Here is a 17576-nt window from a genome sequence, read left to right on the forward strand (position 1 = left end):
TATGTGATGATTTCCCTGTGATGGACTGACCAGTATAAAGCAGTGGTAAAACATACAATGAATACATTAATGAATGAATGTGCTATGATAAATGTAATTTATGTAAATGTAAATGCATTAATGGCTCACACTGTTAAAAGCTTTTCATGTGGTATATGTTTTTATTACCACAGGGTTAGGTGGCATAACCACACATTACTAATATAAAGTACAATCTTTATTCTTTATTATACTAATTTGAATGACATTTGTAGTGCCTATGTTGTATCTGACAATGTAAAAGTTAAATTATGCAATTAGATACATAATGACCTGTTAACACTTAGTGTCATACAAACTGAGATGAACTAAATTAGTCTAAAAATGTTACAAAGTTAGTAAAAACTGCACCAAGGTCACTTGGAGTCATCTACATACAATAGTAGGCAGTTTGGGACACCCATGCAAAGACTATTCGCATATGGTTAAATCACATTTGCATATGAAGCAATGCAATTTTGAAAAATGCATAATGCATAACATTTGGCCTATTTAAACTTTTTTTTTTTTGGCTGTATTTGTGTGCACAGAGAATTAGGGATTTGTCAGGTTTACTAAAACGAAGAATGAACATATGCACAAATTAGTGGTACAAATACTGTATTAGCTTATAGGCTATTAATGAATTCATCTTTTATTTAATATTATTTAAATGCTTGTGTGATGTTATTCGAATTGCCCCGTGATAGCTTGGCAAGTGTAGTATTTTCTCCATGCGTCCAGAGTGCAACGCGACCTTGACCAGGATAATACGGTTAATGAAAAGAAATGGATGAACATACAGTACTGTAGTATAAAAACGTGTATAGGCATAAAGAGGTGCTGAGGCTCCATCTAGCGGAAATGTGAGGGTATTACAGGCTAAATAAGGCTAATAGCATAGCAAGCTGCACTACAATAGCTTTGTGTGCATGAATAACCTAGCAGTGTCGTTCTGTGCTCGACTAAAACTTTTTATTTATTCATTTATTTATTTTAAAAGGACGTTATTTTCACAAAAATGTTAAGCTTATTTAAAAAAATAAGAATATTTTGGTTAGTCTAGTAGCCTAATTATGACTGCGTTTGACATTGCAATTGGTTAGCTGTCGCCCCAGTAGTGTTACATGAAGCTGGAATTCAGGCTTTAATTAATTACTAAATAGTAAATAATTACTTTAAGTTAATTTAATTACTGCACTGATAATACAAACATTTAACAATTTCAACATCAATATAATCAGTTTAATATTGTGTAAGAAGAAAGCACAAATTAACCGTTAAGAGTTGGGAACTTTAATTTTGCCACCCAAATTTTGGCAATAAAAGGGCATTTAAAGTAAAACCTACAGAACAACAATGAACAATGAACTTCACTGCAAGTCTCCCACAAATGGTGAGTTATTCATTTAACAACATTGTATTCTTATTGTACTGGTAGCCTTCACCTGCTTTGATACTACTTGAGTTTACTTCTAGTGGTTATACTGTAACCTATTATGTTTTATTTAAATAGGCCACTTAGGGTTGCCACCTATGTCTGAGAAAAACTGGACACTGTCATACTAATGACCGACAGACCACTTTTGCCCTTGTGTTAACCAAAATTTTAACTGAGCATATGGAACAGGTAGCAGAAAGTGGATTGTTTGGTGTTGGCTTTAGCCATACAGTGTACTTTTATTCTTTTTTTGGCTACTTAGGGTTGCCACCTATGTCTGACCAAAAACTGGACACTGTCATACTGATAACCAACAGACCACTTTTGCCCTTGTGTTTAATCAAAAAATTTAACTGAGCATATGGAACAGGTAGCAGAGAGTAGATTGTTTGGTGTTGGCTTTAGCCATGCAGTGTACTTTTATTCTTTTTTGGCTATTTATGGTTGCCACCTATGTCTGACAAAAACTGGACATTGTCACACTAATGACTGACAGACCACTTTCGCAGTTTTGCCCTTGTGTTTAATCAAAATTTTAACTAAGCATATGGAACAGGTAGCAGAAAGTGGATTGTTTGGTGTTGGCTTTAGCCATGCAGTGTACTTTTATTCTTTTTTGGCTATTTATGGTTGCCACCTATGTCTGACAAAAACTGGACATTGTCACACTAATGACTGACAGACCACTTTCGCAGTTTTGCCCTTGTGTTTAATCAAAATTTTAACTAAGCATATGGAACAGGTAGCAGAAAGTGGATTGTTTGGTGTTGGCTTTAGCCATACAGTGTACTTTTATTCTTTTTTTGGCTACTTAGGGTTGCCACCTATGTCTGACCAAAAACTGGACACTGTCATACTGATAACCAACAGACCACTTTTGCCCTTGTGTTTAATCAAAAAATTTAACTGAGCATATGGAACAGGTAGCAGAGAGTAGATTGTTTGGTGTTGGCTTTAGCCATGCAGTGTACTTTTATTCTTTTTTGGCTATTTATGGTTGCCACCTATGTCTGACAAAAACTGGACATTGTCACACTAATGACTGACAGACCACTTTCGCAGTTTTGCCCTTGTGTTTAATCAAAATTTTAACTAAGCATATGGAACAGGTAGCAGAAAGTGGATTGTTTGGTGTTGGCTTTAGCCATGCAGTGTACTTTTATTCTTTTTTGGCTATTTATGGTTGCCACCTATGTCTGACCAAAAACTGGACACTGTCATACTGATAACCAACAGACCACTTTTGCCCTTGTGTTTAATCAAAAAATTTAACTGAGCATATGGAACAGGTAGCAGAGAGTAGATTGTCTGGTGTTGGGTTTAGCCATGCGGTGTACTTTTATTCTTTTTTTGGCTACTTAGGGTTGCCACCTATGTCTGACAAAACCTGGTCTGACAAAAAGACTGGTCTATTTAAATAACTTAATAATTTAAATGATAATTTGCAATCTTGGTTTTTTTCATTGTAATTGGGTGCAGATTGTAAGCTTGACTGATATCAAGAATAAAAAATGTTCAATCTAAATTAGTGAATATGAACTTAATTGGCTTTATATACAGTATATACGCTGATCAGCCATAACATTAAAACCACCTCCTTGTTTCTACACTCACTTACCATTTAGAAGCACTTTGTAGTTCTACAATTACTGACTGTAGTCAATCTGTTTCTCTGTATACTTTTTTTGCCTGCTTTCACCCTGTTCTTCAATGTTCCGGACTCTCCCAGGACCACCACAGAGCAGGTATTATTTGGGTGGTGGGTCATTATCAGCACTGCAGTGACACTGACATGGTGGTAGCGTGTTGGTGTGTGTTGTGCTGGTATGAGTGGATCAGACACAGCAGCGCTGCTGGAGTTTTTAAATACCGTGTCCACTCACTGTCCACTCTATTAGACACTTCTACCTAGTTGGTCCACCTTGTAGATGTAAAGTCAGAGACGATCGCTCATCTATTGCTGCTGTTGAAGTTGGTCATCTTCTAGACCTTCATCAGTGGTCACAGGACGCTGCCCACGGGGCGCTGTTGGCTAGATTTTTTTGGTTGGTGGACTATTCTCAATCCAGCAGTGACAGTGTGGTGTTTAAAAACTCCAGCAGCGCTGCTGTGTCTTATCTACTCATACCAGCACAACACACACTAACACACCACCACCATGTCAGTGTCACTGCAGTGCTGAGAACGATCCACCACCTAAATAATACCTGCTCTGTAGTGGTCCTGGGTGAGTCCTGACCATTGAAGAACAGCATGAAAGGAGGCTAACAAAGCATGCAGGGAAACAGATGGACTACAGTCAGTAATTGTAGAACTACAAAGTGCTTCTATATGGTAAGTGGAGCTGATAAAATAGACAGTAAGTGTAGAAACAGGGAGGTGGTTTTAATGTTATGGCTGATCTGTGTATATAGATAATGTTGCAGTATGACTTCACAAAGAATGGCAAATTTCTGATTTATTTAATTTATGTATCCTATTGTATTTTATATTAAAATACAGTATATATTCTCAGTTTTGACATTTCCTGTCAGCCCCCTCCTTTTTCCTGTCACCCTTTTATACTTTAAAGGATATCTTTTTAACATTGTGGAATACACACATACACTGAAGATGAATAAACATGACAGCAGTGTGAGCTATTACACAACAGACAGCTGTAAACGGTCTCCTATTCATCTTACTAATGACAATTAGAGCTCTCAAAGCAGAGGACACTTCTGTGTCACACCTAAAGACTGAAGTCTACATTTGACTGTCTTTGATGTTCATGCTTACAGAATAGCATTAATTATCTTAGGAAGGCAGCTTTTTAAAATCTGGTTTTGATGTCTGAGATTGGAAAAGTCAAGCGTCATTTTCTGTTTTTCATCATTTTGTTTTAGTGTGATTCAAATCAGTGTGATTATATTTTAGAACAAGAGTCTTAGATTAAAAAGACATACAGGTGAGATCTTTTAATATACGGTTACTTTTAATTATTCTGTCACATTCTAAATAATTACTTAATAATTACAGTTAATCAAATACAACTCCAAATCAGAAAAAGTTGGGACAGTATGGAAAATGCAAATAAAATAAAAATGCAGTGTTCCTTACATTTACTTTGCCTTTTATTTGATTGCAGACAGTTTGAACCCGAGATATTTCATGTTTTGTCTGCTCAGAGCTAGAAATGAGGTGAAAAAACTAAATAATAATGTGATTCCAAACAGGTGATGTCAACAGGTGATTGTAATCATGGTTTGGTAGAAAAGCAGTATCCAAGAAAGACTGTGTCTATGATGAGCAAAGATGATCAGAGGATCTCCAGTTTGTCAACAAATGTGTGAGAAAATGATTGAAATGTTTAAAAACAATTAACCTCAAAGAAAGATTGGAAGAGATTTGCATATTTCTCCCCCTACAGTGCATAATATCATCAAACCGTTCAAGAAATTAGGAGGAATTGCAGTGTGTAAAGGCCAAGGGTGCAAGCTTAAGCTGAATGCCGGTGATTTTCGATCCCTCAGACGGCACTGCATCAAGAACCGCCACTCAACAATAGCTGATATAACCACATGGGTGAGGGATTACTTTGGCAAACCTTTGTCAAGCACTACAATACAGTTACATGCACAAATGCCACTTAAAACTTTACTGTGCAAAACAGAAGCCTTATGTTTACCATGTCCAGAAGCAGAGTTGACCTCTCTGGGCTCTGAGGCATCTAGGATGGACCATCACACAGTGGAAACGTGTATTGTGGTCAGAGGAATCAGCATACCAGGTCTTTTTTGGAAAAAATGGACGCTGCGTGCCATCGACCAAAGACGGGAAGGACCATCCAGACTGTTATCAGCAACAGGTCCAAAAGTCAGGGTCTGTCATGGTATGGGGGCGTGTCAGTGCCCTTGGTAAAGGTCATTTACACTTCTGGGATGGCAGCATTAATGCAGAAAAGAACATTGAGATCTCAGAGCAACATGTGCTGCCTTCAAGACGTCATCTTATCCAGGGACGTCCATGCATTTTTCAACAAGAAAATGCAAAACCACATGCTGCACACATTACAAAGGCATGACTGTGGGAGAAGAGGGTACGGGTACTGGACTGGCCTGTCTGCAGTCCTGACCTGTCCCCAATAGAGAATGTTTGGAGAATTTTGAAACGAAGAATGCGACAACAATGACTAAATCACTGAAACACTAAATCACTTGGTCTCCTCAACATTACAAAGTGGTAAATGCTTTACTGTCCCAACTTTTTTTGAAATGTATTTCAGGCCTGAAATGCAGGAATGGATGTTTATTAATAAATGAAATGAAGTTTATCAAAACATGAAATTACTCAGGTTCATCCTATCTGCAATCAAATATGTGCTGGTATGAGTGGATCGGACACAGCAGCGCTGCTGTAGTTTTTAAATACCGTGTCCACTCACTGTCCACTCTATTAGACACTCCTACCTAGTTGGTCCACCTTGTAGATGTAAAGTCAGAGACGATAGTTCATCCATTGCTGCTGTTTGAGTTGGTCATCTTCTAGACCTTCATCAGTGGTCACAGGACGCTGCCCACGGGGCGCTGTTGGCTGGATATTTTTGGTTGGTGGACTATTCTCAGTCCAGCAGTGATAGTGAGGTGTTTAAAAACTCCATCAGAATTGCTGTGTCTGATCCACTCATACCAGCACAACACACACTAACACATCACCACCATGTCAGTGTCACTGCAGTGCTGAGAATGATCCACCACCCAAATAATACCTACTCTGGTGGTCCTGTGGGGGTCCTGACCATTGAAGAACAGCATGACAGGGGGCTAACAAAGTATGTAGGGAAACAGATGGACTACAGTCAGTAATTGTAGAACTACAAAGTGCTTCTATATGGTAAGTGGAGCTGATTAAATGAACTGTGAGTGTAGAAACAAGGAGGTGGTTTTAATATTATGGCTGATCGGTGTATGCTTCCAACTTTGTGGCAGCAGCTTGGAGAAGGTTCTTTCCTGTTTTAGTGTAGCTCCTTACAGAGAATGTACCATGATGTTAGCACTGATTTAATGAACACAAAATGCCATGGAAAGCATTTTCTGTAGAGCGGAGGCTGTTATGTCTGCAAATGGAGTAGAATTTAAAATAATCCCTATCTTTCTGGAATAGGATTTTTTTGCAAGCTCATGGTCAGGTGTTCACATACTTTTGTCTGTATAGCATATTAAGGAATAGAAAGAATATGAACCCTAAGTAACTACATGCATGTATCAGACCCATGATTTATTGTCCTGATCTTCGCTGCTATCCGTATTGTGTCCTGCTGTCATGGTAACTGTTAACATCTTTCCAGGCCTGAGTGGACGTGGTAAGGGAGTGGGGATCCTTGGCTCGTCCTGCATCCCGGTAAAAATGGATGGTGCTTTCACACCGTTATTCCTACTACAGTGACCGTTCCCTTGTCTCTTTCTTTTGTCCGACCACGGTGCTATCTTACGGCCGCTGTGTTCAAAACACGCCGAATTCAGAGGGTTACGGGGGTCATCGCCTGGCATTCTCTTCCTGAAAGTTTCAGGCGAAGAACTCGGAGACTGATCCGGGTTCTCGTTGGTGATTTCTTGCCAACTAAATTTCATTTTCTCTTTTTCCCACTTAATCTCGCTCATCCTGCGTCTCTTGATCTCCTCCCGTTTCACCTTCTTGCTGTCTTTGTGTCTGATGGAGCGTCTCAGCACGACCAGCATCTCGGCGACGCTCAGGACCACAGACAGGACTGCGTTACTCAGCATCCACTGCAGGAGCAGGGTCTTCTCTGTGGGGTGGGATATGAAACACTCTACCGCCGGGCTGCATGGTTTCTCCAGACACAGAAAGTCTCTTTTTACAGAAATCCCGTAAAGAAAGTACTGGCCTACACCGAATGCCAGTTCCAGGACAATGCGCATCACCAGGTGTAACAGGTACGACCCTGTAAATCTTTTCTTAGATGCCTGGAAGGGGAGTTTTATTGTACCTGGAACGTTTTGGAGATGGAAAGGTTGGCCAGTAAGGGCATTAAACAGTGTGTGTGTTTGGTTTGTGATGTACACGATGGTTGGAAGACACACCAATATTAAATGTAGGACCAAAAACTGATAATGGGAGAAAGGGGAGAACAGGTCAAAACAGACATTGGCACAGCCCGGGTGGATGGTGTTGCAAGCGAATTTCTTCTCTTCGTCCCAGTACAGAGGCAAACCGGCAAAAAGAAGAATGAAAAAACGGAGGAGGAGGAACGTCGCCAGCCACAGCTTACCTGTAACATACAGATGTGAAAGAGGTGGTAGTTGATTCCATAAAGGATCAGATTCCATGATGGATAATCTGATAAATGTTGAAATTATTGTACCAAGTGACCCATCATTAATCATCCCTTTGCTTTCTTTCTACTATTACTTCTACTAGTTAGTAATAGATATATACACCAATGAAGCATAACATTATGACCACCTTCCTAATATTGTGTTGGTCCCCCTTTTGCTGCCAAAACAGCCCTGTTCCGTCGAGGCATGGAGTGGACTCTGACACCTTTCTATCAGAACCAGCATTAACTTCTTCAGCAATTTGAGCTACAGTAGCTGGTCTGTTGGATCGGACCACACGTGCATCAATGAGCCTTGGTCGCCCATGATCCTGTCGCCGGTTTACCACTGTTCCTTCCTTGGACCACTTGATAGATACTGACCACAACAGACCGGGAACACCCCACAAGAACTGCAGTTTTGGAGATCCTCTGACCCAGTCTAGCCATCACAAATTCACTTGCTGCCTGATATATCCCACCCACTAACAGGTGCCGTGATGAAGAGATAATCAGTGTTATTCACTTCTCCTGTCAGTGCTCATAATGTTATGCTTGGTCGGTGTATGTATCGGCTATACTCTGGTTGGGCATCAGAAATGAAAGCCAGCACCCTCACCAAAGCTCCAGTGCTGTTGTAAATATATACCTTCTTCTTAATGGATCCAGACCAGCACAAGCTGGAACTTGATTCTTCATGCTGTTTGTTTAGTTAGGGGATACTGAATCTCAGCCTATTGTCCACATTTGTAGAGGTGGTGGTGGTGTGGGGAGGCTAAAATGTGTCTGTGGGTCTTTCCGAAAACCTAGTGAGCTGCCGTGCTGCCTACTGCCTACCTGGGCAGCTGCCTAAGTAGAGAGGATTCTAATAAGACATCACTTCGCTCTACTTAGACAGCTTAGTAGCGGTTTTTGCTTACTAAGCTAACACAGTCAATCTCAGGCCATTTAAACCAGTAGGCTGAGGCGGTACAACCCAGTAGCATGCCAGCCAACATTGTGAAGAACTCTGTTGCTCTGCATTCGTTTACCATATTTGTACGTTTTTGTGACAAAAGTTGTGCCGCACTGAATGCTGGGATTGCCTTCACTTCTAAAGAAACATCGGATGCTCCCTCGCCATTAAGTCTGGTTATCGCTTCGAAATATGGCACCTCAGTAGGCAGCGTTCTAATACACTGTTGCTACCAGCCTGACTGGGCTCCCAACAGACAGAAAGTATATAGTTCCTTCATATATAGTATTTATTCATGTATTCCAGAACTGTTTGTATGATGTTTACCTCACTTGCAGCTTTTCAGAGAAGTGTAAATTTACTAATGAACAGGCACCGATGCTGGACAAAGAAGGTCCGACTCACAGTTGACGTTCCAGTTCAGCAGTTCGAAATAAGGCACCTCAGTAGGCAGCGTTTTAAGAGATCTAAGAATTTAGACAGCCTTCTTCTTGGGAGTGTTGGATGCCATAAATAGCGTCTATGTAGAGAGTTCACTAGGGTGACTAAGTGGGTAGCACTGTCGCCTCACAGCAAGAAGGTCCTGGGTTCGATCCCCAGGTGTAGTGGTCCAGTGGAACGTAACCAAAGTGTAAAATATGATGTTAAAATCCTAATAAACAAACAAACAAACAAACACTAGGTTTTCGGACAGACTCAGTGTGTAGCTCCTATTGTAGGTCAGCTGGGAAATTATGCAAGACCTGAGTAAGTCCAAAATCGGACTGGGATCTCCTCAGGCCCTTTTTTGTCCTCTAGTGCCAGACAGTTAAAAACAATTTTATCTGGTTTAATTTTACCTCTACTAAAACATAGATAAAGTGACACAGTTGAAGTACATTATAAATGATCATAATGTAGATTAATCTAAGTAAATGTCATTATAATAATTAAATAATAATTAAAGTGGCACCAGTGTAGATAATCTACTTTTGTTACCAATGTATCTAAGCCAGACTTTCAGAGAGAAGCTTGTAGCTTTGCTAACTTTGGTTGTAAGTCTTCCCAAACACTTGCACATGTCTAAAAAGGAGTAAACAATGTTTATGAATTGCTTTAAGGACTCACCTATGAATGTGATGTTTTGGTTTAAGCTGGCAAATAGTGCTGTGCACACCTTCCCCACCATGATCCAAACGTACGCTTACTTTTCAGTTTCTACCATCAATCCTGTTCCTAGTCTTTATTTTCTTTATCCTCCTGTCTCGACCCTCTGTGTTTGCAGAGCCGAGTAACCAGAGACGCTGGCTGTTGTGGAAGTGTGTGATGGTTGACTGTCTATTCTTACTTCAGAGCTTATGACTGACCTGTTAATGTCAGAGACCTGGCATTGTTTACATACCTGAACGCACACTCGGACAAGTGAAGTTCCAGCACAAGGTCAGTCTCTGGGGGAAAAAGGACCAATTGTACTTAAATTATACTAAAATTGTACTTGAACCATGGCAACTAAAAGTATTTGGCAGTTTTGATGTGTTGTTGGAAAGCAACCTTTTAAAACTAGAAAAATAACATATACTGTATATATATACACTGATCAGCCATAACATTACAACCATCTCCTTGTTTCCACACTCACTGTCCATTTTATCAGCTTCACTAACCATTTAGCCTGCTTTTACACTGTTCTTCAATGGTCAGGAACCAGACCAGGACCACCACAGAGCAGGTATTATTTAGGTGGTGGATCATTCTCAACATTGCAGTGACAATGACATGGTGGTGGTGTGCTAGTGTGTGTTGTGCTGTTATGAGTGGATCAGACACAGCAGCGCTGCTGGAGTTTTTAAATACCGTGTCCACTCACTGTCCACTCTATTAGACACTCCTACCTAGTTGGTCCATCTTGTAGATGTAAAGTCAGAGAGGATCGCTCATCTGTTCCTGCTGTTTGAGTTGGTCGTCTTCTAGACCTTCATCAGTGGTCACAGGACGCTGCTCACGGGGCGCTGTTGGCTGGATGTTTTAGGTTGGTGGACTATTCTCAGTCCAGCAGTGACAGTGAGGTGTTTAAAAACTCCATTAGCACTGCTGTGTCTGACCCACTCATACCAGCACAACACACACTAACACACCACCACCATGTCATTGTCACCCACCACCCAAATAACACCTGCTTTTTAGTGGTCCTGTGGGGGTCCTGACCATTGAAGAACAGCATGAAAGAGGACTAACAAAGTATGTAGAGAAATAGATGGACTACAGTCAGTAATTGTAGAACTACAGAGTGCTTCTATATGGTAAGTGGAGCTGATAAAATGGACTGAGTGTAGAAACAAGGTGGTTTTAATGTTATGGCTGATCAGTGTATATATAAATGTTGTAATGTTAAACAGTTATTTGGGAATAAAGAACCATGAACCTGACTGATAAATTATTTGTTTCTTTTGTACTTGATTTTATAAAGATTGATGCTTGAGTTTCATGTAGACATGTTTTGCAGGTCATTAGAACTAAACAGTAAAAGTAAAATTAGTTTATTTGTAATTACGCAGTATATAGCTTTGTAGTCTTGTGCTACTAACCAGATGTCTTACACAGCGGCAAAGACCAGACCCCTCTGTTTAGCCTGGCCTTCTCCCACCTAGCAGACTTTAGTGGCCAATTTTATCTGCTGCAGGCACTGCCTACTGTGCCCGCAAGTGGGTGCCCAGCCGTCCAGTAGCAGAGCTGAGATTCGAACTCAAGAAGGAACTAACTAGTGTGCTAGCAGAATATCCAGCTGGGCCACCTGGGCACTCCTAGTGAGTTTTTGTTTTTTTGTTTTTTTGGGAATTCTCAAAAAGAAAGTAGAGATTTAGTATGAAACATCAGAAAAAGGCAGCACTTATGGATGGATCCTAAGTATATAAGTCTAAATGATGTTATAAGTCAAGATTTGACATATAAAGTCAAAATTTAAAGTGAAAAGTTTTGATACATTAAGGTGAACTTTTTATTTTTGGTTTTGTATCATGAAATTTTCACTAAAAATAGCAACTTCTCGTGCTCAGCTGGTGCGTTCTAAAACACTATCCCACCACTTCTAATTCTTGAGCTTTCAGACTCAAATCTCAGTGATGCTCCTAGCCTGGCTGGGCTCCCAACAGACAGAAAGTATATACACTAAGGCCACCTTCTTCCATTGCTCCGAGGTCCAGTTCCGATGCTCAGGTGCCCATTGTTGACACTTTCGGAGGTGGACAGGGGTCAGCATGGACACCCTGACTGGTCTGCGGCTATGCAGCCCCATACGCAACAAACTGTGATGCACTGTGTATTCTTACACCTTTCTGTCAGAACCAGCATTAACTTCTTCAGCAGTTTGAGCTACAGTAGCTCGTCTGTTGGATCGGACCACTAGGGCCAGCCTTCGCTCATGACCCTGTTGCCGGTTTATCACTGTTCCTTCCTTGGACCATTTTTATGCTGACCACTGCAGAGCGGGAATACCCCGCTGCAGTTTTGGAGATGTTCTGACGCTTGCCCATTTTTCCTGCTTTTAACACATCAACTTTGAGGATAAAATGTTCATTTGTTGCCTAATATATCCCACCTACTAACATGTGCCGTGATGAAGAGATAATCAGTGTTATTCACCATACTTGTCAGTGGTCATAATGTAATGCCTGGTCAGTGTAGTTTCTTCATATATAGTATTTACCTGTAGTGCTGTACAAAACAAGCTTGTTGAATATCCCAATATTCCAGAACGGTGGGTGTTTATGTAAAGTTTGCCTCACTTGCAGCTATAACAGCCTCCACTTTTCTGAGAAGTGTGAACTTACTAATGAACAGGCACCGATGCTGGACATAGAACGTCCGACTTACAGTTGACGTTCCAGTTCAACCCAAAGGTGTCTCAACAGTTCTACAAGTTAAACAATGTCTTTATTGACCTACAGGGACACAATCATGCTTGAACTTGAAAAGCCCATAAACAAACAGTCGCCACACAGTTGGAAGCATATAATTTATTTAATATTTGATTGCAAATATGCACCTTGTAGCAGTGAATGTGTCTAAAACACCTGAACTCAGCTGATAACTATAATATTTACTAATTGATACATGCTTGTGAATTAGCACCATGTTCTAGGTTTTACTTTGGTGCAAATATACAGATAAAAACAATGTACTGCTTTCGTTTTATTATACAAAAAGGTAAAAACAATCTTTATAAATAATTACATATGAAATTACTTTCTTTTTTTACAATACAATTCTTTTTTCGTCAATACAATAAAATGTACACCGATTAACCATAACATTAAAACCCACCTCCTTGTTTTTACACATTGTCCATTTTATCAGCTCCACTTACCATATAGAAGCACTTTGTGGTTCTACAATTACTGACTGTAGTCCATCTGTTCCTCTGCATGCTTTGTTAGCCCCCTTTTATGCTGTTCTTCAATGGTCAGGACCCCCACAGGACCACCACAGAGTAGGTACTATTTGGGTGGTGGGTCATTCTCAGCACTGCAGTGACACTGACATGGTGGTGGTGTGTTAGTGTGTGTTGTGCTGGTATGAGTGGATCAGACACTGCAGCGCAGAATGGGTTTAAACACCTCACTGTCACTGCTGGACTGAGATCAGTCAACCAACCAAAACAGCTCCCTGTGGGCAGCGTCCTGTGACCACTGATGAAGATCTAGAATATGACCTACTCAAACAGCAGCAATAGATGAGCGACCGTCTCTGACTTTACATCTACACGGTGGACAAACTAGGTAGGAGTGTCCAATAAAGTGGACAGTGAGTGGACACGGTATTTAAAAACTCCAGCAGTGCTGCTGTGTCTGATCCACTCATACCAGCACAACACACACTAACACACCACCACCACGTCAGTGTCACTGCAGTGCTGAGATTCATCCACCACCTAAATAATATCTGCTCTGTGGGGGTCCTGACCATTGAAGAACAGGGTGCAAGCAGGCTAAAAAGGTATGTAGAGAAACAGATAGACTACAGTCAATAATAATAGAACTACAGAGTGCTTCTATATGATAAAATGGACAGTGAGTGTAGAAACAAGGAGGTGGTTTTAATGTTATGGCTGATCAGTGTATAATCCTATAATTGTTTGGCAACCAGTTTTTGGTTGCTGTATGTTGTCTTTGGATAATGGCATAAACAATAAAGTAAAAAATGTAAAAATTGTTCCACCTCTGAATGAGGAGAGCTGTGACTAACACATGCCCCCTCCGACACGTGTGCAGTAGCTGACTGCATCTTTTCACTAGCATCAGGCGAGTCCATATGGGGCTCAGTTTTTGTGCGCGGAGAGTCGCGCACTGATCCACATTATCCCTCGTCTCTGTGCAGGCACCATTGATCAGCCCTGTGTAGAGATCGTGTAGATGTGCCCAGCCTGCCAGTAGCAAAGTTGAGATGTCAGCTCTTGTTTGCTAGTCTTTTTTACTGCTGTGCCACCTGAGCCCCCTCTTCCAAAAGTATATTTAATTAGGGAATATGATTAATGCTCTATCATTCCGGAGTACACAACAGCATGAACAATGAACAGTAAAACATTCTTCCATATACAGAGAGAGCAACTTAATTCAGATTTGTGCTACGTTGCCGCAAAAGTTCATTTTCTTTACAGTTCATTAAGTTTCTAGAAATTCCCTTCATGCAATTCACATTTGTGGTTGCCAGTTTCTTCCTGTGTTGAGCTCTTACATGGGTCTAAAATAAAGGCATAAATATGAATACACAAACAAGATGACATGAGTTAATAGTGAGAGCTGCTAGAACTTCAACAAGAAGTTTTTGGACACCTGTCTGTCAGCTTGTTGGTGCACATTCCATTTCAAATACATTTAATCCCTGGGTGTAAATATGGAGGTGCCTCACTCTTTGTGGCTATGTTAGCCCTCACTCTTTTGGAAAGACTTTACAAATAGCTTAGCATTGTGTCTGTGGTAATAGGAGCCCAGTTTGTTAGAAGTACACTAACGTCAGGCACTGATGATGGATAAAAAGGCCTGGCTTGCAATCTACATTTGAAATCATGCCAAAGGTTAAGGTCACGGCACCGTGCTGGTCGCTTAAGTTGTCAAACCATGTTAACCTTTTTTTAACTTGTGCACAGAGGTACAGTTTTGCTGGGACAGGAAAGGAATGGGTAGAGGGAATGGGTGTCCACAAACTTCTGGCCATACAGTGTACGTTCAATATACGACGGTTCTTCAAAAAGTTTCTGCACTTTTTTGAAAACTCTATTTATTAAGAATTTCAAAAACAAATTACACCACTTTTCTACATGGTCACCTTCCGATGCATTTTTCATTCTGCTTTCACATCATCATCACATGAAAATCTTCTTCCACTTAAAGCTTCTTTGAGCGTCCAAAAAGGAAAAAAATCAGATGGCGCTAAATCCAAACTATAAGTGTCTCTCAGTATCTCAGACACGACCAATTACTACTCCTCCCTCCCTCACCGTTTTCAACCAAAATATAAAAGCGTGAAAACTTTTTGAAGATCCTTTGTAGCTATGTATTTTTGGCTATGGATTATATTAGTACACAAGTTATTGTGTAACGTTTAACATGAACTATTTTGCAAAGCATGGAATTGGTGTGTTAAATTTCATTTTACCTAGAACCTAAGATTCAGGATTTCAATTTTGGAAGTTGTCATTCTCTAAAACATGAAAGCAGGAGTCATTCAAAAAGGCACAAAAGTCGTCCACGTGGCACAGCGGGATATTCCGCTAGCACACCAGCTCCTCGGTTCTGAACTCGGCGTTGCCACCGGTCGGCTGGGCGCTATCTGGAGGGCATAATTGGCCGTGCCTGCAGCAGATACTAATTGGCCACTGTATCTGCAGGGAGGGGGGGACCGGACTATGTGTGGGTGGGATCTTCATACACTGTGTAAGGACACTGATTAAGGGGATGCCTGTGCAGAATGCAGGGGCGAGAAGAGGAGGGCTTTGCACTTGTCGGTAGAGGCGTGTACAGCGATGTGCTCTTCCCGGATACAATCGGGTATCCCTCAGCAGAATGCAGCGGAAAACAAATTGAGTGCGCTAAAACGGAAGGAAAATGGGGAAATGCATAAAAAAGGCACAAAAAAGTAAAGTAAGGAATAGGGTTGGGCATTTTTAAAAATATTTATGACTGAATAAAGAATATACAGACCTAAATGTATTCAATTATACAGTATATTCTGTTACAATACAAAAAGATTTTAATGTGTTTCTGTAGGACTTTGTGCTTACTTAGTTTAAAAACATTTGTGAGGTCAGGCACTGAGGCTGGCAGAAAATGCCTGACTCACAATCAGCATTTCACACAATCGCAAAGGTGTTTAATGCGGTTGAGGTCAGGGCTAAGTTGCTTTTAAAACATATTTTAAAAACTAAAATAAATACATGATTGTATTTTATAACTCAACAAACAAGGTTTAAAAATAAGTAACATTTCTAAAAATACTGCTAACTAAATACTGATGTGTACAATTTTGGTCTTAATTCCACACTGTGCCCCTGCAACTGCACTCTATATGATGTCCATTATCACTTTGTGTTTAAATCTCAACTTAACGTTCGAAATGAATCTCAATATTCAACGATTTTGGAATTATGGGGGCTCGTCCGGGATACCTCTATCTAGAAGAATTCCGAAAGTGGAGAGCATATGAATTAACGATTTTTGGCATCCGCTTGTATTTTGAAACAGAGTGGAATCTCCATCTACAGACAAGCTTGATGGCTATAGAAAGGATGTTCAACAGACATATTACTAATGCTTTGGTGGAAAAAGTCATTACACCAAACAAGCTGATACCACTACAGTTCTAGGTTCTCCTGTTGTTTTAGAAGAGCGCAGTGTGAAGATACTTGGGGTTTATCTGATCCATGAGCAACCCTTCCTTATTTTGATAGATTTTTTTTTTCTTTACAGATTGGGTTTGGTAGCCTTGAAGAGGCTTAAGTAAAGATGTGGGTTGCCCAGTTACTGGAGCTACAGATGAAGGAGTCGACTGTAAGCCCTGTTGTTTGGTCGGTTTCTTCCCTATATGATCCAGAGTTTCCTGCAGCCAAGGCATCTAGTCAGACGAGATATCGATGTTGGTCTTTTTATCTAAAGGTTGACTTTTTATGTAAATGGGAAATTTATGACTATATATTCCAATATTTACCAATTTTTAAGCAACGTCTTGTGCTCAGCTGATGCGTTCTAAAATGCAATCCCACCACCACTAATTTTCTGAGCTTTCAAGCTTGACTCTCAGCTCTCAACAGAATTGGCCGTGACTGACGAACAGAACTTGTGACTGTGTTTCTCCTTATTGCCCCTGCAATGATTGGATCTCTGCTGTCTGGTTGAGGTGCCTCCATGAGTAGGACTGAGTTCATATAAGGCACTATAGCGTGACTTTCCGTTACGTGGTGTGACATTGTGTAAGAATCCACCACTGGCTGGTGTAAAGAAGCAGCTACGTACAAGCCAGAGAGGGTAGGTTAGGTGCTAGGCTCTTCTTGGCCAACGTGGGGGTGGTGCAAGTGGCGGAGGAATTGCAATAGGCAAATGGAAATTTCTAGATAGGGATAAAAGGGGGAAAAGCTTCCATTAAAATTACTTGTGATCTAAAATGATTTTATAATTTAATGTGTGGATGGTTTATCATAAATGAACTTTAAAATCTGTCTGACTTTTTATCCTAAAATGTATCATGTTGCAATTCTCATGTATGGGGCTTATAGTATAGAATTTAAGACTGCTGTAGTTTTAGCCTACTACAGATTTAGATTTATTATTTTATAATGCTACATTGCCTCTCCTGGTTAAACTGGTATTGCACGAGTTTTA

The 17576-nt window shown here is 40.4% G+C and overlaps 1 long non-coding RNA gene across 1 annotated transcript; it reads left to right on the plus strand.

Annotated features, from left to right (window-relative positions):
- The first annotated feature begins 1334 nt into the window (after positions 1-1334).
- On the plus strand, positions 1335-17561 carry LOC134302657 (uncharacterized). Its single transcript, XR_010007562.1, has 3 exons — positions 1335-1414; positions 9992-10146; positions 16668-17561. It is a non-coding gene; the product is annotated as an uncharacterized LOC134302657 (long non-coding RNA).
- Positions 17562-17576: the final 15 nt, after the last annotated feature.

Source organism: Trichomycterus rosablanca, chromosome 25 (assembly GCF_030014385.1).
Source record: "Trichomycterus rosablanca isolate fTriRos1 chromosome 25, fTriRos1.hap1, whole genome shotgun sequence".
Taxonomy (NCBI): Eukaryota; Metazoa; Chordata; class Actinopteri; order Siluriformes; family Trichomycteridae; genus Trichomycterus; species Trichomycterus rosablanca.